We start from the raw sequence: 18873 nt of genomic DNA on the forward strand, positions 1-18873 counted from the left end.
GGTCTAAGGGACCAGAAGTGGCCTCGCAGCTGGCTTGTGAAGGATGGAGAATGGCAGGTGTAGACCGTCGGCCAGTGAAGACTGTGGGTGTCCCTGCAGCTACCAGTAGGATGGATGCTAATGTGTTGGGTCCGTGTATCTTCCTGGTTTACTACTCACCGGGTAAAAGTTCAGGGTTGTTTTTTTTTTAATTTATTCTAAAATTTCCTTCACGAACAAACCCCTCTGCAGCCTTGCTACTCAAAGCGTGGTCCGGGTATCAGCGTGGGCATCACCTTGTATTTCGTTCGAAACGCCAAGTCTGTGGCCCAACCCCGGACCCACAGGACCAGAGTCTGCAATTGAACAGGCTCCCCGGGGAATTTCAAGTGCACATTCAAGTTGATGAGGCACCTCCACGGTTTTCAATTCTCTACCAGAAACAAAACCCAGTGTGCCAGCCTCAGCCCAAGAGACTCTGCTTAGTTAGTGGAAGAATGGGCTGGAGAATTCTGATGTGCCCTCAGATCTGAACACCGCCTCTCTTTCTCTCTTTGCCCTTAGTCAGTTTAGTTATTATTCTTTGTGTTATGCTGGTTAAGAGAAGAAACTTGGAATAGAATACCGTTGAGTATGAATGTTGGCTAAAGTGGAATTTCTGGTCCTGACACTTTCTCTGCTTCTGGGCTCAGCACCCACCCTCTTCTTCTGGGGAGCCGTTTCCTTGCCCCATTCACACCGTTTGCTTTCAGTGGAAGCTGCCAATCACAGTGCCATTCAAAGAAGATGATATTAGTTCCTCTCTGAAAGCAAGGCTATGAGATGTAAGGCCTGAGCAACTGGCTGCCCTGAGCCCTGATAAGCAGAGAAAGCTGGTCTGAGAAATGAGGCTGACCCTCTGGAGGAGCAAGGAAACCTCCAAAGCAGTTTCTGCTTGTTCTGGAGGCCAGCGGCTTCTCTGCCTCCCCAGAGTTCTGCTGGCCTAACTACTGAATTCCTTGTCCAATTTAAGTCTTTCGGGTTTTTACCACTTACAATCATGATAATACCCAGTCTGTGATCTTCAACAGTTAATGAGGTACAAGCCCCAGTTTCCCCATCTGCATAACATGGACACAGAGTATTCTCAAGGTTAAGTAAGATATTTACACGAAATACTTTGAACAGAGGAGACACGCACATTGTGAGCTTTTACTTTTCTCGATTTTCCTTGAGATGTATTTCCAATGTAAGTTCTATGAGTTTACTAATGGAATAATGGATGCTTTTTCATTTGTTTTCAATTTTCTTCTTAATGCCCAGAATTTACATATGTAAAATATATATATATATATGTGTGTATATATATATAAACATTTGGCCAAGAATATGGAGGGTATGGACTGTGGGAGGAGGTGAAGGATATATCTTTCTTATGTTGCTTTGGTCTTGCACTATTGAATGGACCTCATCTGATAAGTTCATCATGTGACAAATAGAGGTTGGATTCTTGTCCTCTGAAAAGGCTTATGTATAATTGCTTATACTGGCACTCTCCTGTTTTTTTCTGTGCCCCCCTCTCCTTCCTATAAACCCAGCTTCATGAGACCTTTCTGAAAACTACCCGTCTAATCTTAGGGCTTGGGGCAAGGGAGTGAGCATTGGCTGTTTTAGTGACAGCACCATTAAGCCACCTCACGTTTCTAAATCTCAGTGGCCCCATCTGTAAAAGGGAGGCATTGGATTGGCTGAGTTTCATGGTTACTTCCTACTCGAACTTTCTGTGATCTGGCTACTTACTTGGTATCGGTGAGATCCCTTGTGCTTATGACGTCCTCCCTGCCACACTGAGTAATCGTCTTCTCTTTCAGTTCAGTCATCTTAAGCATGTGCTCTTAAGCATCCAGACAGGAAAAAGGGAAGGGGTTAAAGGTCTAAGAAAACAAAAAACAAAAAACAAAAAAACAAAACAAAACAAAAAAAGGGCAGTGGCTAGCTGAGTCTACACCCACCTCCCTCTTAAACTGCTTTCTTGGAAGCCATACTCCATGACTTGTTTTCACATCTCATTGGCAGAAACATGTCACATTGTCACCCTTGTCCATAAGGGATTCTGGAAAACGTAACTAGTCACAATTCTCTTTGATAAGAAGACTACAAATGAAAACTGTAGTAAAGTACCTGTTTTCTCACCCATCAGAGTGCCAAAAATCAAAATGTTTGATAACACTGTGTTGGAAAACAGTGTGAGTAGAAAGGAAACCTCAAGAATTGTTGTGGGCATGTAAATTTGTACCATTTCTATGGAGGTCAATTTAGCAACATTTATCCAAATCACAAGTGTCTTTTGACCCACTTCTAAGAACTTATCCTACAGACATCCTCACCTGTATGTAAAATGATATATGTAAGTATTTACGCCTTATAGAAATACTTGCGGTTGTCCACTAGGAGTAGACTGATTAAATAAATTATGCTCATTCATACAACGGAGTATCATGAGGCCGTTTAAAAACTCCAAATGAGGGGTTCCCGGGTGGCTCAGTCAGTTGAACATCCAACTTCGGCTCAGGCTATGATCTCACCATTTGTGGGCTCAAGCCCCGCATTAGGCTCTGTGCTGACAGCTCAGAGCCTGGAGCCTGCTTCGGATTCTGTGTCTCCCTCTCCCTCTGCCCCTCCCCCACTTGTGCTTTGTCTCTCTCTGTCTCTCTCTCTGTCTCTGAAAAATAAAGAAAAATGTTAAAAAAAATTTTTAAAAACTCACATGGAGGAAATTCTTTTTCTACTGAATATGAAATGCTCTGACAAATATATTTTAAGAAAAATCAGTAAATTAAAGCACACATACATAAGAGACATGTATGTACATAGAACATGTAAGGGACATATATGCACACATATATACATCTGTTTATAAAAGCAGAGAAGATAAAATTATATGTGTGTGTGCATTTGCTTGTGTATGCTTAAAGTATCTCTAGACGGATACATAAGAAACTGATAATATTTATTCCCTGTGGAAATAGAAATTTTGATATCGATACTAGACAAAAACACTACAAGAAAAATGTTATAAGCAATTTCATTTATAAATATAGGTGTCAAACTTCTAAATAATTTATTAGCAAATTAACTCTTTGTTCAATTCAATATTTCTGTGTAAAAAAGAAAAAAAATCACCACGGCACAGTAACCTAAGAGAGCAAAGATGGTTCCATTTTAGAAAACAATTAATAGGTTTATGCAATCTGAATAAATGCTGAACAATCGTTTGATAAAGTTCAATATCCATTTGTAATTTAAAAAAAAAATATATTACCCAGGATACCTGGGTGGCTCAGTCAGTTGAGCGTCCTACTTTGGCTCAGGTCATGATCTCGCAGTCCATGGGTTTGAGCCTCGTGTCGGGCTCTGTGCTGACAGCTCAGAGCCTGGAGCCTGCTTCAGATTCTGTGTCTCCCTCTCTCTTTGCCCCTCCCCTACTCTCTCTCTCTCTCTCTCTCTTTCAAAAATAAATAAACATTAAAAAAATTTTTTTAATTATTACTCAACATAAAATCACCTTCCTGAACTTGATTAATACTATCTACTGGAAATCTATAGCAAGCATTACACTTGATGGTGAAACATTAAAAGAATTCCTAATGAAATTGAAATAAAACAAAGATTGTTTCTCTCTTCTCTACATTTAACATTATACTGGGACTCCTAGTTAACACAAAACACACACACACACATGCACTAAGGAGGAAAAGAGAGAGATATGGAATAAAAGAAATAAAAAGTCATTATTTATGGAAAATATGATCATATACCCCATAAATATATAAAGGTTTAATTAAAAAACTGCTGGAACTAATAAATACATTTAGTAAAACCCTGGATACAAGATAAGTATAAAAAAAATCAATAGTATTCTCATATATCTACAATAATCAAGGATAAAATAAAAATAGAGGGGCGCCTGGGTGACTCAGTCAGTTAAGCGTTGAACTCTTGGTTTCAGCTCATGTCATGATCTCACAGTTCATAAGATCGAGTCCCACATTGGGCTCTGTGCTGTTAGCTTAAGATTCTCTCCCTCCCTCTCTCTCTGCCCCTCTCCCACTCATCCTCTCTCTCTCTCTCTCTCTCTCTCAAAATAAATAAACTTTAAAAAACTAAAAATATTGGAAACAATACCCTTTAAAATATCTATAAAATTATACAATATCTGGGAATATATTTCATAAAATGCCCACACATCTCCATGGAGAAAAAGCTATAAAGCTTTCCAGGAGAACATAAAAGGAGACTTGAATAAATGAAGGTATACACCATGTTCATAAATAAGATGACTCGAATACAGTATTTATAAAAATTCTCCCCAAATTAACCTATAAATTTAATGCACTTCAATATCCCCCAAATTGGTTGATTCTATAATTTATATGAAAGAATATAAATGCCAGGAATATTAAGGGCAATTTTGAGAAAGAAAAATGGTTAGGAAAGTCACTGGCTTATTACTTACTAAAGCATATTATAAAACCACATTCATTAAAATAATATAATATTTTGAAAGAACAAATGAATAGGTCAGTGGAACTGAATATAATTCTAAAACAAAGCATTGTTGGGGTGCCTGTGTGGCTCAGTCAGTTAAGTGTCGATTTTGACTTAGGTCACGATCTCCCAGTTTGTGAGTTCGAGCCCCACATCAGGCTCTGTGCTAACAGCTGAGAGCCTGGATCCCGCTTTAAATTCTGTGTTTCCCTCTCTCTGCCCCTCCCCCACTCGTGCTCTGTCTCTCTCTCTCTCTCAAAAATAAACATTAAAAAGTTTTTTAAACAAAGCATTGTGTATATGGAAACTTAGTAGTTGATAAAATCAGCAGATAAAATAAAGTATAATAAATGGTGTTGGAAAAAATGGCAACATATTTAGGAAAAAATACTAAGCTACATCCCTAACATATATCATTCACAAAAAATAATTCTAGTGAATAACATGTATAAATATAAGAAAGCAAACATATGAGTATTAGAAATAATAGGTGAATATAATAGCGACCTTGGAGTTAAAAAGCCCATCCTAAAAAAAAAAAAAAAAAAAGTTACCAAAAACAGAAGTCAAAGGAAAAGGTTAATAAATTTGACTAATTTATCAAATTTATATTCTTGATTACATTAAGAACATTAGCTATGAACAATTTAAAACCAAACACAGGAGGAACTCAAGGGTAAAACGTATTCGTCACATAGAAAATAACCAAAGCCTTCCGATTCAGGATAACAATCTCCTACGATTAATAAGGGGGAAAAACCTAGGAATTAAAAGAGTCATAAGATATGAATATTATTCACAGAAGAAAATACGTGATGGGAATTGATAACGTGAAAAGGCACTCAATCTCACAAATACCCATAGAAATGTGCATTCAAACAACAGTGAGGGAGCCAGTTCCAGGTAAGATGAAGTGAGCACACACCATACTTGCGCTTCCATTGAATGCAAGTATAAAACCTGGACAGAATACATGGCCAACTACTAGAAGACTCTAAAAAGTAAATAGCAGTCAACAGCCGAGGTGGAACACCAAAAATAAGGTATCTTCAAACTAACGGTCACCTTACTAATTTTTTCCCTTCTGTGTCCTTCTAGCCCAAGTTCATTGGAAAACCTACACTGAGCACCGTGGTAGACAAGGAAAACTCTAGGAGAAACCCTCTAGTGCTGGTTTCAGAAGTACTAAAGGGAAGTTCTAAAGCTCAGAGAGACTGGAGGAAATTATCCAGCTTTCCCTGTCCTTTTGCCTCTTTCTCTTGCTCCCTCCCAGGCAATTCTGTGATGGTAGCCTTCAGGAGCCAAAATTCCAAGGGAGGAGAACTTTCCTCACCATTCAGTGAAGCCAGTGCTTCCATGGAGGTGAGGCCAAATCTCACTGCCTTTGTTTTTTTTTTTCTTTCTTTCTGTCCTCCTACCACTTGGCCACAGACAAACTGCAATTATATGGGAGATGGAAAAAAAAAAAAAAAGTGAGTCCTAGGGAGCGGAGAGGCACCGGGGAGATCACAGAGATGGCAGAGCTTAGGACAGTGACCCAGTGAATTTCTGGGCTCACCCCCCAACCTGCGTATGTGTGCACTTGTGTAGATCTAATCCTAATAAGCATATCAAAGACATTAAGAACTATACTAACAAATATATTTCCACCCAGGTCCTGGAGTGACTACTTGGTGGTTACTCATGAGACAGATCTGGATAGTATTACAAAGACTGAAAGCGGAACTGACATTGTAGCCTCAGCCTACAGAAGGCAAGTAGAAATTTGTGGTCTAAATATAATCATCAATTGTCCATTGAAACAAAAATATCAGCAATACTCATGTGATTCAAGCAAGACCCAAAATCTCATAACCTAATAATCATAATGTCAAGAATACAATCCAAAATTACTTCCTATGAAGAATCACAGAATTCTCAACTCAAGTGGAAAAAAACAGGTAATAGACACCAACAAGGAAATGATGGAGATATTGCAATTACCTGACAAAGATCCTAAAGCAGTAAAAAAAAAATTCTTGAAAGGGCAATACAAATGCTCTCAAAATAAATCTTAAAGAGAAAGAATCAGCAAAGAAATACAAGATAAAAAGAAAAACTAAGTGGAAATTTTGGAACTGAAAAGTACCATAACTGAAATTTAAAAACCAACTGAGTGGACTTATTAGCAGATTGGAGACGATAAAGGAGTCCATGAACTTGAAGATAGGTCAATAGAAATATTCCAATGTGAACAACAGAAAGAAAAAAGATTGATAAACAACAACACAGCCTCATTGATCTGCAGGAGAGCAACAAAATGTCTACTGTTTGTGTTCTCACACTTCCAGAAAGGGATAGGAAAGAGGGAAGCTTTGAGGGGCGCCTGAGTGGCTCAGTCACTTAAGTGTCTGGCTTCGGTTCAGGTCGTGATGTCACAGTTCTTGTGTTCGAGCCCCTCGTCAGGCTCTGTGCTGACAGCTTAGAGCCTGGAGCCTGCTTCAGATTCTGTGTCTCCCCCTCTCTCTGCTTCTCCCCTTCTCACATTCTGCCTCTCTCTCTCTCTCAAAAATAAATAAACATTTAAAAAATTTTTAAAAAGAAAAGAGAAAAAGTACTTGGAGAAATAATGGCTGGAAACCTCTCAATTTTGGCAAAAGACAAAACCTAAAATTTCAAGAAACCAAATGCATCCCAAACAGGATCAGTCTAAAAAAATCCATACCCAGACAAATCATATTCAAATTGCATGAGCCAATTCCTATAATAAATTTCCTCTTAAATCTGTTTATATCCTATTGGTTCTATTTCTCTGGAGAGTCCTGAGAGACATAGTTGTTGTCAGGATACAAATCTTTGATGGTAGCTGGACCGATGGCTTCACTTCCTTTTAGACTATTGGCTCAAGGACATCTCAGTTGTTTGTAATAAAACCTTTCCAACATAGCAACTTGCTTCATCAATGCTAGAAAGGGAGGGAGGCACTCTGCTAGCAAGACTAATCTTCTGTAATCTAATCATGAATATGACATCCCATCACTTTTGCTATGTTCTATTGGTTGGGAGCAAGTAACTAGGGTCAACCCATACTCAAGAGGAGGGAATTACATAAAGGCATGACCACCAGAAAGTGAACTTCACTGGGAGTCATTTTAGAGTTTGCTTAACCACAAAGGTTATATTAATATCAAAGTAGGTTTCAGAGCAAAGAAAGTTCTCAAAGGTAAAGAGAGATATTACATATTACTAAAAGTGTCGATTAACCCCAAAGGCATAATAATCCTAAATATGTGTACACCTAAGGAACAGGCTTTGAAAATACATGAAACAGGGGCGCCTGGGTGGCTCATTCGGTTAAGCGTCCGACTTCAGCTCAGGTCATGATCTCACAGTCTGTGAGTCCAAGCCCCGTGTTGGGTTCTGTGCTGACAGCTCAGAGCCTGGAGCCTGCTTCAGATTCTGTGACTCCTTCTCTCTCTGCCCCTCTGCCTCTCATGCTCTGTCTCTCTCTGCCTCTCTCTCAAAAATAAATAAACATTAAAAAAAGAAAATACATGAAACTAACATGGACCAAAATGAAAGAAAAGGTAGACAAACACATAATTATAGTTGCAAACTTCAACACCCTTCTCTCAGTAATAGTACTAGTGAGTAGAAAAAAATCAGCAAGAATATACAAGAATTGATTGATATCATCAACCAGCTGAACCTAATTATTAACCCAAAACAGTAGAATACACATTTTTTCCAAGTGAACAACAGGAAAGTCTCCAAACACTTGAAAATTTTAAAAACTTAAATATAATCCATGGATCAAGGAAAAAGTTTCTGTGAAACTGAACAAAAAAGAAAATGCCATATCTGAAAATCTGTGGGACACAGCTAAAGCAGTGCTTGGAGGGAAATTTATAGCACTAAAAACGCCTATACTAGAAAAGGAAAAAGGTATCAAATAAATAAGCTAAGCTTCTACCCTAAGAAACTAGAAAAAGGAGAGCAAAATAAGCATAAATCAAGAAGAAGAAAGTAGGGTGCCTGGGTGGCTCAGTCAGTTGGGCATCTGACCTTGGCTCAGATCATGACCTCACAGTTCGTGGATTTGAGTCCCGCATGGGGCTCTGTGCTGACAGCTCAGAGCCTGGAGCCTGCTTCAGATTCTGTGTCTCCCTTTCTCTCTGCCCCTTCCCTGCTCACACTGCTTCTCTCTCTCTCTCTCTGTCTCTGAAAAACAAATAAACATTAAAAAAATTTTTTAATAAAAAAAGAAGAAAGTAAGTAATAAAGATAAAGGCAGATATCAATGAAATTGAAGAAAAAATAATAGAGGAAAATCACTAAAACTAAAAGCTGGTTCTTAGAGAAAAAAATCAATTAACTTGATAAGTCTCTAGAAAGACTGACAAAATAAGAAAGAAAACACAATTTACTGCTATCAGGAATGAAAGAGGCAGTATCATTGCAGAAGCCACAGACATTACAAGGACAGTAATAATAAAAAATACTACAAGCAACTCTGTGCACAGCTATCAACAACTTAGATTAAATAGACCAATTCCTTATAAACCACAAACTAGTAAATGCCATTCCAGGTAGAGTAGATAACTTGAATAATTCTATAACTATTAAAGAAATTAAATTTGTAGTTAAAATCTTCCCCAAAAAGAATCTCCAGTTCCAGATTGTAGCCTTTGTAAAATTCTACCAAACATATAAAGAAGAAGCAACACCAATTTCTACATACTTTCTTTCAGAAAACAGAGGGGAATAATTTTGAACTCATTTTATAAGGCCAACATTTTACTGCTACCAAGCCATAAAAATACAGTATAGAAAAAAGAAAACTACAGATCAATATTTTTCATGACCATAAATGAAATAAAAATCCTCAACAAAATATTAGCAAATGAAATACAGCAATATACAAAAAGAAATACTCACCATAATTAACAGAGATTCATCCCAAGAGTGCAAGGCTGATTCAATAATCAAAAATCAATAATACAATTTACCATGTTAATCATCTAAAGATGGAAAACTAAGTGATCTTATCAAGACATGCAAAAAAGCATCTGACAAAATATAACATCCATTCATGATAAGCACTCATAGCAAGTTAGGAAGAGGGGAATTTTTTCAAAAAACTTTCAGCTAACATTATACTTAATGGTAAAAGATTTCTCCCTAAAATGTTTTCATCCTAGGATCAGAAAGAGGGCTAGGATATCCATTATCAATACTCTTAATTCCACATAATACTGGAAGTCTTAGCCAGTGCAATAGTGCAAGAAAAAGAAATTAAAAGCCATCAATCTTAAAGAAGAAATAAAACCATCCCTATTCACACATGACATGATCATCTATATAGAAGATTCCACAGCTCTACTAAAAACCTTCTAGAACAAAGTGTGGCTAGCAAAGTTGCAGGATCCAATGTTGACATACAAAAATTTATTGTATCTCTATATACTAGTGATATGCAATTGGAAACTAAAATTACAAAAACCATTCCATTTATAACAGCTAAAAAGAATGAAATACTTACAAGGGCATAAATCTTAGAAAACATGGACATGTTACAAATGCATGCATAAATCTTATAAAACATGCTAAAAGCTATACAATGATGATTAAAAAGTCAGAAGACCTAAATAAATGGAGACACATCTTATTCATAGAATGGAAGTCTCAGTGTAATTAAGTTGTCAATTCTCCCTAAATCTATGTATGGCTTTAGTGCAATACAAACCAAAATCTCAGTAGGCCTTTTTGCATATATTAATGAGAAGATTTCAAGTTCATATAGAAATGCAAAGGACTCAGAACATCCAAAGTAACTTTGAAAAGAATAGGTTAGAGGAATCTAACTACATGATATTAAAACTTACTATAAAGTTACAGGACTCAAAACGGTATGGTATTGGTGAAGAGGTAGGAAAATAGATCAGGGGAACATAATAAACTCCAAAAATAGACGCATAAAAATGTGCATTTAATCTTTGGCAGCCATGCAAAAGCCATTCAGCGAAGAAAAGAGAGTCTTTTTAACAAATGATTTTGAAACAATTGGCCATCCATATGCAAAACAATAAACCCTGCCTTATACCTCAAACCTTATACAAAAATTAACTGAAAATAAATCATAGATCTAAGTGTAAAATGTAAAACTTTTAGGAAAAAAAAACATAGGAGGAAATCATAATGACCTGGATTATGCAAAGAGTTCTCAGACATGACACCAAAAGCATATTCCATAAAAGAAAAACATATAGATTGAAGCCTATCAAAATTAGAAACTTTTGCTCTGAAAATGAAAAGGCTACAGCCTGAGAGAAAATACTTGCAAATACTGTGGTTGCAAGTCACAATTCCAACCATGGACCTGTTCCCACAATATCTAAAGAATACTCAAAACTCAACAATAAGAAATCAAACAACCCAGTTAAAAAGTGAGAAAAATATTTGGATAGATCACCGAAGAGGATATATAAGGACGGCCAATAAAAGAAGCCCAGCATCATGAGCTATTAGGAAAATGCAAATTGAAATCACAACGAGATATCCCTACACACTTCTCAGAATAGCTAAAGTAAAAATACACTGACAATATCAAGGGCTGGCTGATGAGGACGGGGAGCAACTGAAACTCTCGAGTACCTGCGGGTGGGAGTGCAAACTGGTATAGCGACTCTGGAAAACAGTTGGACAGTTTTTTTAGAGTTAAACGTACACTTACCATTCGACCCGGACATCCCACTCTGGGTATTGACTCTAGAGAACTGAAAATGTATATTGACATAATGACTTGTGCACCAACGTCCAGAGTAGCTGCATTCATAATTCCCCCAAATTAGACACATGCCACACGTCCTTCATTCAGTGAATGTATAAACAAAACGTGGTACAACCGTATGGTAGAACAGTCCTCAGCAATAATAAAGGCAAAATGATCACTGTTAGGTAACAACTCTTGTGAATCTGAAAAGCGTTGCGCTAAGTAAAAGAGAAAGAAGGTGGTGGACATCACCATAGGAACAGGTGGTCACGGGCTCCAGGAAGGCTCAGCTACTGTAGATCTGAGAAGTCAGGCCTTGGCTGGGGAAGTCCTGGATGAACTGGATCTGCCCCATGTCTGCAGTAAGCGGGGAAGCCCCGACTTTTCTCCCAGCCCCAGAAACCTTAGTGAGGAGCCCTGAAAAGACTTCATAGAAGCCAGGCGAGAACGGGTAGGGAAACAGACCAGTCTCCCGGGCCTTTCCTTATTCTGGTCCTTGCAGCTTCCCCACACCCTGCTGCCTGCACCCTGCTCCCTGACTGACCTTCACCGTTAGGAACGTTCACATGCTCTTAACACCATCAGGGGCCTCTGACTCCCTGCCCAGCACCCCCTGTGGCTCCTCTGTGTTGCTCCAACCTTACAAATGACAGCGCACAGAGCAGAAAGCCCTCAAGCCTCCCTTTGCTTTTGCTGGCATGTTTTCTCCACCTGGAATTCCCTCTCAGGAGTCAGGACAAGCACTGCTTTCTTGGGAAAGCGCTTCCTGGCTCTCTATCCACTCCAGCCTCCTCCCGTGTTCCTCCGGCATCCTAAGGGACCTCCGTCAAAGCCCTTGCCCGTTGACTTTGCCGTCGATTGGTGCCCTTTTTCCTTGCCGCTGCATCACACTCATGTTCGGCTCCCTGGTGCCAGCAGCACAGCCTCTAGGTAGGGAATGAAAAGTGCCTGTTTTTGGAAATGAACTCTTGAACTCTGTGTTGGCATGTGAGATAAAAATAAAATCTGAATTAGATCCAGGTTGAAAATGCTCCTCCCGGAAGTGGTGATTTGGTTCTCTCCTTTCCCCAGGGGAAAACGGGTCAGGGGCAAAGCGTAGCTGATACGTCAGAAATCCCGGGGGAAAGAAATTCCCGGGTAAGAAGCATTTACAGATGCCTGCGGTGTAAACGGTGCCGTTTGGGTCCATTTCAAGCTACCCGCATGATGTCACGGGAAAGCAAGTTGAGAAGAGATACACAAAGTCGGCTCTCCCAAGCATGTGCGAGCCAGCTCCAGAGCACCACTGGCTCAGACCAAACCCGTACCAAGGACAACAGGTGGCTGGGGCTAATAGCAACCTACAGGCTGAGGCAGAGGTCCCCTGCCTGCCCATATCGGACTGGCCAGCCTCTCTCTCTCTCTCTCTCTCTCTCTCTCTCTCTCTCTCTCTCCCTCTCTAGCAAACCAATGTTTTATTTCTAAAGCTCTGCCACATATTTCTAGTGGTGCTGATGGTCACCTGTCGCACTCACACCAGGTTATCTGTTGAAGCCAGCAAACAGAGTCTGGCCATCAGCAGACCAGGCCAGACAGGGACACTGGGGTGACTCCGCCTTGCTGCCGGTACTGATTACTTCCTGCTTCAGTTCCTCTACAGTGACCTTGCCTTCCATGTCCCAGATCTTGATGCTGGGGCCCGTGGCAGCCCAGAGGCAGCATCCATTAGACTGAAGCACAGGGCATTGATGATGTCCCCACCATCTAGTGTATAAAGGTGCTTGTCTTCGTTGAGGTCCCACAACATGGCCCGGCCATCCTTCCCTCCAGAAGCACGGAGAGATCCATGGAGAGACAGTCACAGTGTTTGGGCAGCCTGTGTGGCCGATGTGACTGGTCTTCAGCTTAAAGTTAGCCTGGCCCCATACCTGGACCAGCTTGTCCCAGACGCAGGAGACAATGATGGGATTGCTGCCATGGGGTGAAAAGCAGACACAAGACACCCACTCCGAATGGCTCTCATCCTGGACAGTATATTTGCATGCACCCAGAGTATTCCCCAGCTTGATGGTTCTATCTCAGGAGCCAGAAACAATGTGGCAGTTGTCAGAGGAGAAAGCCACACTCAGCACATCCTTGGCATGCCTTACAAATCTGCTTGTGGTGGTACCCATTGTGAGATCCCAGAGACGAGGGGCCAGGAGGCTCCCAGGAGCCTGAGAGGGCAAACTGGCCAGCTGAGGAGATGACCACCACATCACTAACAGAGTGGGAATGACCCTTAAGAGCACTCTGTGGGATGCCAGAGCTGTTCTCAGCCCTGGTCAGCTTCCACACGATGACGGTCTTATCTCGAGGGGCAGACTGTAAGCACCACGTCCGGGAACCGGGGAGTGGTGGCGATCTGAGTCACCCAGCCAGTGTGGCCCTTGAGGGTGTCACCCAGTGTCATCTGCTCGGTCATGGCAGCCGTGAGTGCGGGTGTCGCTGCGGCGACAAGGATGGAGTCGGATAGTCTATCACCACAGCCGCGGCCCCGCGGAGGAGAAGAGTCCGACTGGCCACTCTTGGAGGTCTTGTTCAAAACTCCCCTCCTGGGCACGCTTCCCGTGACTTCCGAGCGCAACCAGGCACCCTTCCGTACCAATGAGGTGAGTCTAGACTGCAGTTAACCTCTTCCCATTGCCACGACTCTTTCACACTTTACATGCACACTCTCACAATTGTTCTCGTATCACGACCCACTTGTTTCTTTTCCATTTTTCCTCCTTTGCTCAGCTGGATTATAAGCTCTGTCAGGACAGAGACCCTCTCATATACTTCTCTTGGATCTTTCTCTCACCCGGCACAAGGCTGTGCATACAAGTAGTCCTTGCTACAGAATTCGTGCCTGGCCTAAATGCCCCTCTGGAGGTTGCGTCACAGAGACTCGGTGAGCACACCTGGGGGGCCTGCACGCGGTCACCTCATCTGCTTGCCCCGTGTCTGGCCCCTGGCCTCTGCCTCCTTCCCCATCTGCCACCGAACATCAGGCCCCCATGCCGCCGGTCCCCCCTGTGATCCCACTTCCTACTCTGCAAATGCTTTCTAGCTCCTACTCACTGCTTCCACAATGTCAGTCGTCCCCCCTGGTTTGTCCCTCACTGCCAGTGTGACGTCATGGATGGATGACTCGATGGAGAGGATGGTGATGGATGAAGAAACGGAACGGCTGGCTGCCCCCCTCGACTCACCAGACCGGCTGCGAGTGGCAACTGTCACCCACCGTGCCTGCGCCTTGCCGTCGCTTCTGCCTGTGAATTCTTAAACCAGCCTTCCCAGGCCTGCACCCATGCCCACCTTACTTAGTAGTTCCCAGCAGGTACCTATTGAATACCTAAAGTGTCTGGTAATGAGTTCCTAATCAAAAACCGCATTTTGTCATTTTTCCGACTCAGCAGGACAGGTCCCTTTGCAGAATCCCTGGCACACCTCCGGTCAGCTTCCCTTGTTGCATTTATCACAGTTCCCCTGGCCGAATCTATGCGTGCCTTTGCTTTTGCCGCTTCCTCCGTCAGGTGGGAGGCTCTCGGGAGTGACTTTTTATACATTACTACCTCTGTATTTCCGGCATCCCTCGAAGGCAGGGTTTGTGGTTAGTAAAGCTCAGTGGGTAGTTCTGATTTGGTTTGATTCACGAAATTGAATTAAATGGCTAGATAAAGATGGATGAATGAGCTATTAATACACGGTCCTGCAAATTTCCCCGCAGTGCCCCGTCCACACTTCTTCACAGAATAGACCTTCAGTCAATGCTGTTGACACACCTTTTGATGTGCTTGAAAACGAAGAGTGAAGATTCCTGGTGAGTGAGAGGTTTTCATTTGCTCGATATGTTTTGGCTTCAAACCCTAAAACAGTCCTAGCCCCCGAGGTTTCAAAACCAGAACTGAAACCATCTTCCTTCTAGAGCCAGGTTGCCACAGAGAAGGGCCTAGAGAATAAAGTGCTTCTGAATGGCTCCATCCGAGGCATATCTGAAGACAGAAAATTCCAAAGGCTTTCCCGGACGGCCTCTAGGATGGGCTCTATTATTAACCTCCTGCGCGAGGCCGAGCTTCTCTCTGGCCTTGCGTGACTGAAATGAGCTTCTCCCGGGCTCACGCCGTGGCTTTGTGGGCCACAACCACTTCCTAGAAGCCAAGTTCATCTGAGAAATGAGGGAGGCCCTGGTGGTTTGTGGTTACAGAAGGCGTTTCCTTTGACACTCAGCTGGGGGAAGGACAAGCAATCCACAGCAGGCCGGAGAGAAGGGGAGCAGAGCCTGCTTTGGGATGTCCAGAGGGCGTCCAACCCTTCTAGCAAGAAGAGCCCTCCCCTGCATCAAGTGCTTATTGGGGGGTAAGGGGGCAAATGCCCTGAGACACCGGCAGCCACCTCGGGGGTGTCCCCGGTATTCAGAGGGTGTCAGAGAAAGGACAGTGCAGGCCTGCTGAGAAGTGAGCTGTGTCCTCTGGAATTGCTGAGTGGTCATGGAGGGGTAGGGGTGGGGTGGATGAGAGACAGACGACAGGTGTATAACCAAAATGCAACTTAGCCTGTAGGCAATTCCCAGCCTGTGGACAGTGTCTAAGCATGTCCTACCATCCACCCTTTCGAGAAGGGTCCTCCCAGCCCCGTTCACGAAAGACGAGGCTGACACTCGCACCCTCCAGGATAAACGCTCCTGACAGCAGAGAGCCACAGGCCTCCACGACTGCCAGAGTGACTGGAGGCCTCTCACAGCGTGATCTCAAGGGCTCTGGGCAAACCTCCCAGCTTATTAAAAAAAAAAAAAAAAAATTAATTTTCCCATGAATCAGATAATACCTGAAATTCCATCATCACTTTGCCTGAGGCTTAAACGTCTGGAAAAATACAAACACGTAGGGGGAGCACTCCAAATAGTATCATTTACACCTCAATGTCTGGAACCCTTCTGGATCCTTTCCTGCCCGCAGGTTTCCTGAGGGGCGGGGCTGGAGCAGGGGAGAGAGCCAAAGAGTAATGGGTGACTGAGGTAGGAGGAGGCCTGGAGGGGCAGAGGAAGGGGCAGAGGCTGGAAACCAGCTCCTAAACAAACTGGCCCTGCACAGTTTTGCCTGGGGCCACCCCGCAAGTCACTGTCGGATTCACTCACGGTTGCTGCGCTCTAGAGAAATTGGGCACCGGCCTCTCCCAGCAGGGCCCGCGTCTTGGGCACAGACTCGCATCGTGGCTCAGGGCCTCCGCACTCAGAAGGGCCCCGCGCTTGTGTGGTTTAATGCTTTGTTATCACCATCTTGAAGATTGTATTAAATGTTTTTTTTATTTTTCATTTTGGAGAGAGAGAGTGCACAAGCGGGCGAGGGGCGGAGACACAGGGGGACAGCAGATCCCAAGCAGCCTGTGCACTGACAGCAGAGAGCCCGTTGGGGGACTTGAACTCAGGAACCGTGAGATCGTGACCTGAGCCGAAGTCGGACGCTCAACCGACTGAGCCACCCAGGCACCCTTTAATTTAGAGATTTTTAAACAAGGGACCCCACGTTGGCATTTCACACTGCGCCCCACAAATTATGTAGCCAGTCCTGCTTTGCAAATCGCAAAAGCCCTCTGAAGGGAGGTCAGCCTAACCTCGCCATACCCCTTCATCACACACATTATTTCCTTGGGTCTATTTTTACACATCAGGGGATATTTGAAGAAATGTCCTTAATTCCGAGCACTTTAATTCACCTCCACCAACTAAGCCTCTTTCGAGGTGACTTAGGTGTCATGTGATCCGTCCTATTATTAGCCCATGCCCAGCCTTTCCCAACCCCCAAACTCCTGTTTCCCTTGCCCTTATATATATCTCTCTCTCTTAGCAGAAAAGTGGCACATGACCTCGTAGCCTCAAGAATACTTGGCACAGGTCCCTGTTTCTCAGCCGTATCTATTGTCCTCGTCCAGAATGACACTGGCTTCTAAGAGTCTCGCTGACATTTCTGACTTTTAGTGGGGAATGCCATTAATCAATCGGCTGCATCTGTTTTGGAAAAATTAAATAGCTCAAGTCAAGGCAAACACAGTAAATAATCCGTCAACAATCCAGGGGAGGAGTGGGGGCAGTGAAGGCAGCGTTTTGTCTTCTCATTATTTGAAATGCATTTAATCTGCTGCTGGATCCTCCACACCCAGGCTAGGGTTACTGGACACAGAGAGAAGAGATCAAAAGCGTTTTAAAAATGTGGGGCCCCAACCAGGGCATTAAAAGTATAAGTGGGCTATTCAACACGTGTGTCGTGGAGAATGAGTTCGCCAACAGGAGGGCCTTGAAATGGTTCTTCAGAGAAAAGGAGCTGTAATCTTCCTTGTGGCTTAAAAATATAGAAACATACTGTCTAATTCTTGGTAAGTGTGGCCTTCCTTAGGGGAAACAGTCAGGGGGCAGTGGTTAAGTACGGGTGCTGGAGCCAGACTGATTGAGTTCCAATCTTGACAGACACTTTCCCTTACTAAGCACTGACCTTGGGCAAGTTACTTAACCGCATCGTGCCTCCATTTCCTTATCTGTAAACTAATAATAACCACCTCAGGGTTATTGGGAAAATAATGAATTAGTGTCTGGTAGGTTAAAGGTTGCCCGTAAATTCTTTGACATTCTTCCCGTTACAAAGCGGGATCTTGTCCCCCTTCCCCTGGATTCCGGACTGGTCTATTACGACTTTAACTCAGAGCGTAGGGCAGAAATGAAATTTGCCAGTTCCGGGCTTAACCTTTACAAGAACTGGTAGCTTCCACCTTTAGCTCTAGCTGATTACCTCACTGGAGAAGCCACACAAAGAGGCAATAAGACTACAGGGGGGGGGGGGGGGGGATTGCCAGGCGGAGCCTTCTAGCCACTCTACCAAGCCACCAAGCTCGTGAGCCCAGCCATCTTGGACCCTGAAGCCCAGCCCAGCCACCAGCTTGAGCACCATTGTGCTGACACCGTGTGAAGCCGAACAATCGCCCAGCAGAACCCTGCCCGGATTTCTGACCCATAAAATTGTGAGAAACAATAAAGTGATTGTTGTTTCAGTTTTCTAAGTTTTAAAGCAGTTTGTTGAGCAGCCATACAAAAATGGCACAATCTACACACTGTCCAGGACAACCGATCTAGAGAAACAGGACGACGCCTGCAGCGGAACCTATAAGTTCCTACAATTTCTTCAGGGACATCACTTTTCCTCTACTACCTTTGTTCGTGAGGTCACCTCTCCCATTTCCTAGTCCCATTCCATTTTCATACACTTTTGCTCGGCCACCTCCTGTTCATGCCTCCTGTTTATATTGGGTTTCTCAAACCTCAGTGTGTATGCTGTTCACCTGGGCATTTCTTACAAAGGCAGATGCTGATTCAGTAAGTCTGGGACAGACCTGAAATTCTGCATTTCTAACAAGCCCCAGGCCATGTCCACGCTTCTTGTCCATAGTCCCCACTTACAGTAGCAAGGCTTTAGTCTCAGCCGAGGAATCACCTCCTCCAGAAAGCCCTCCTGCTTCCTAATCTCTCACCCTAAGGCTGTTAGGTGCTGTTGAGGACTCCTTTGGCTGCCTACCTCAACTTTTCTTTAGGGCTGGCCAAGCCTGTTTTATTTCAACGTCTACTCCTT

At 43.0% G+C, this 18873-nt stretch overlaps 1 pseudogene; it reads right to left on the reverse strand.

The window, feature by feature from the left end:
• Positions 1 to 12083: 12083 nt before the first annotated feature.
• LOC131495546 (small ribosomal subunit protein RACK1-like) lies at positions 12084 to 13846 on the reverse strand (annotated as a pseudogene).
• Between the last annotated feature and the right edge of the window lie 5027 nt (positions 13847 to 18873).

Source organism: Neofelis nebulosa, chromosome 15 (genome assembly GCF_028018385.1).
Source record: "Neofelis nebulosa isolate mNeoNeb1 chromosome 15, mNeoNeb1.pri, whole genome shotgun sequence".
Lineage (NCBI taxonomy): Eukaryota > Metazoa > Chordata > Mammalia > Carnivora > Felidae > Neofelis > Neofelis nebulosa.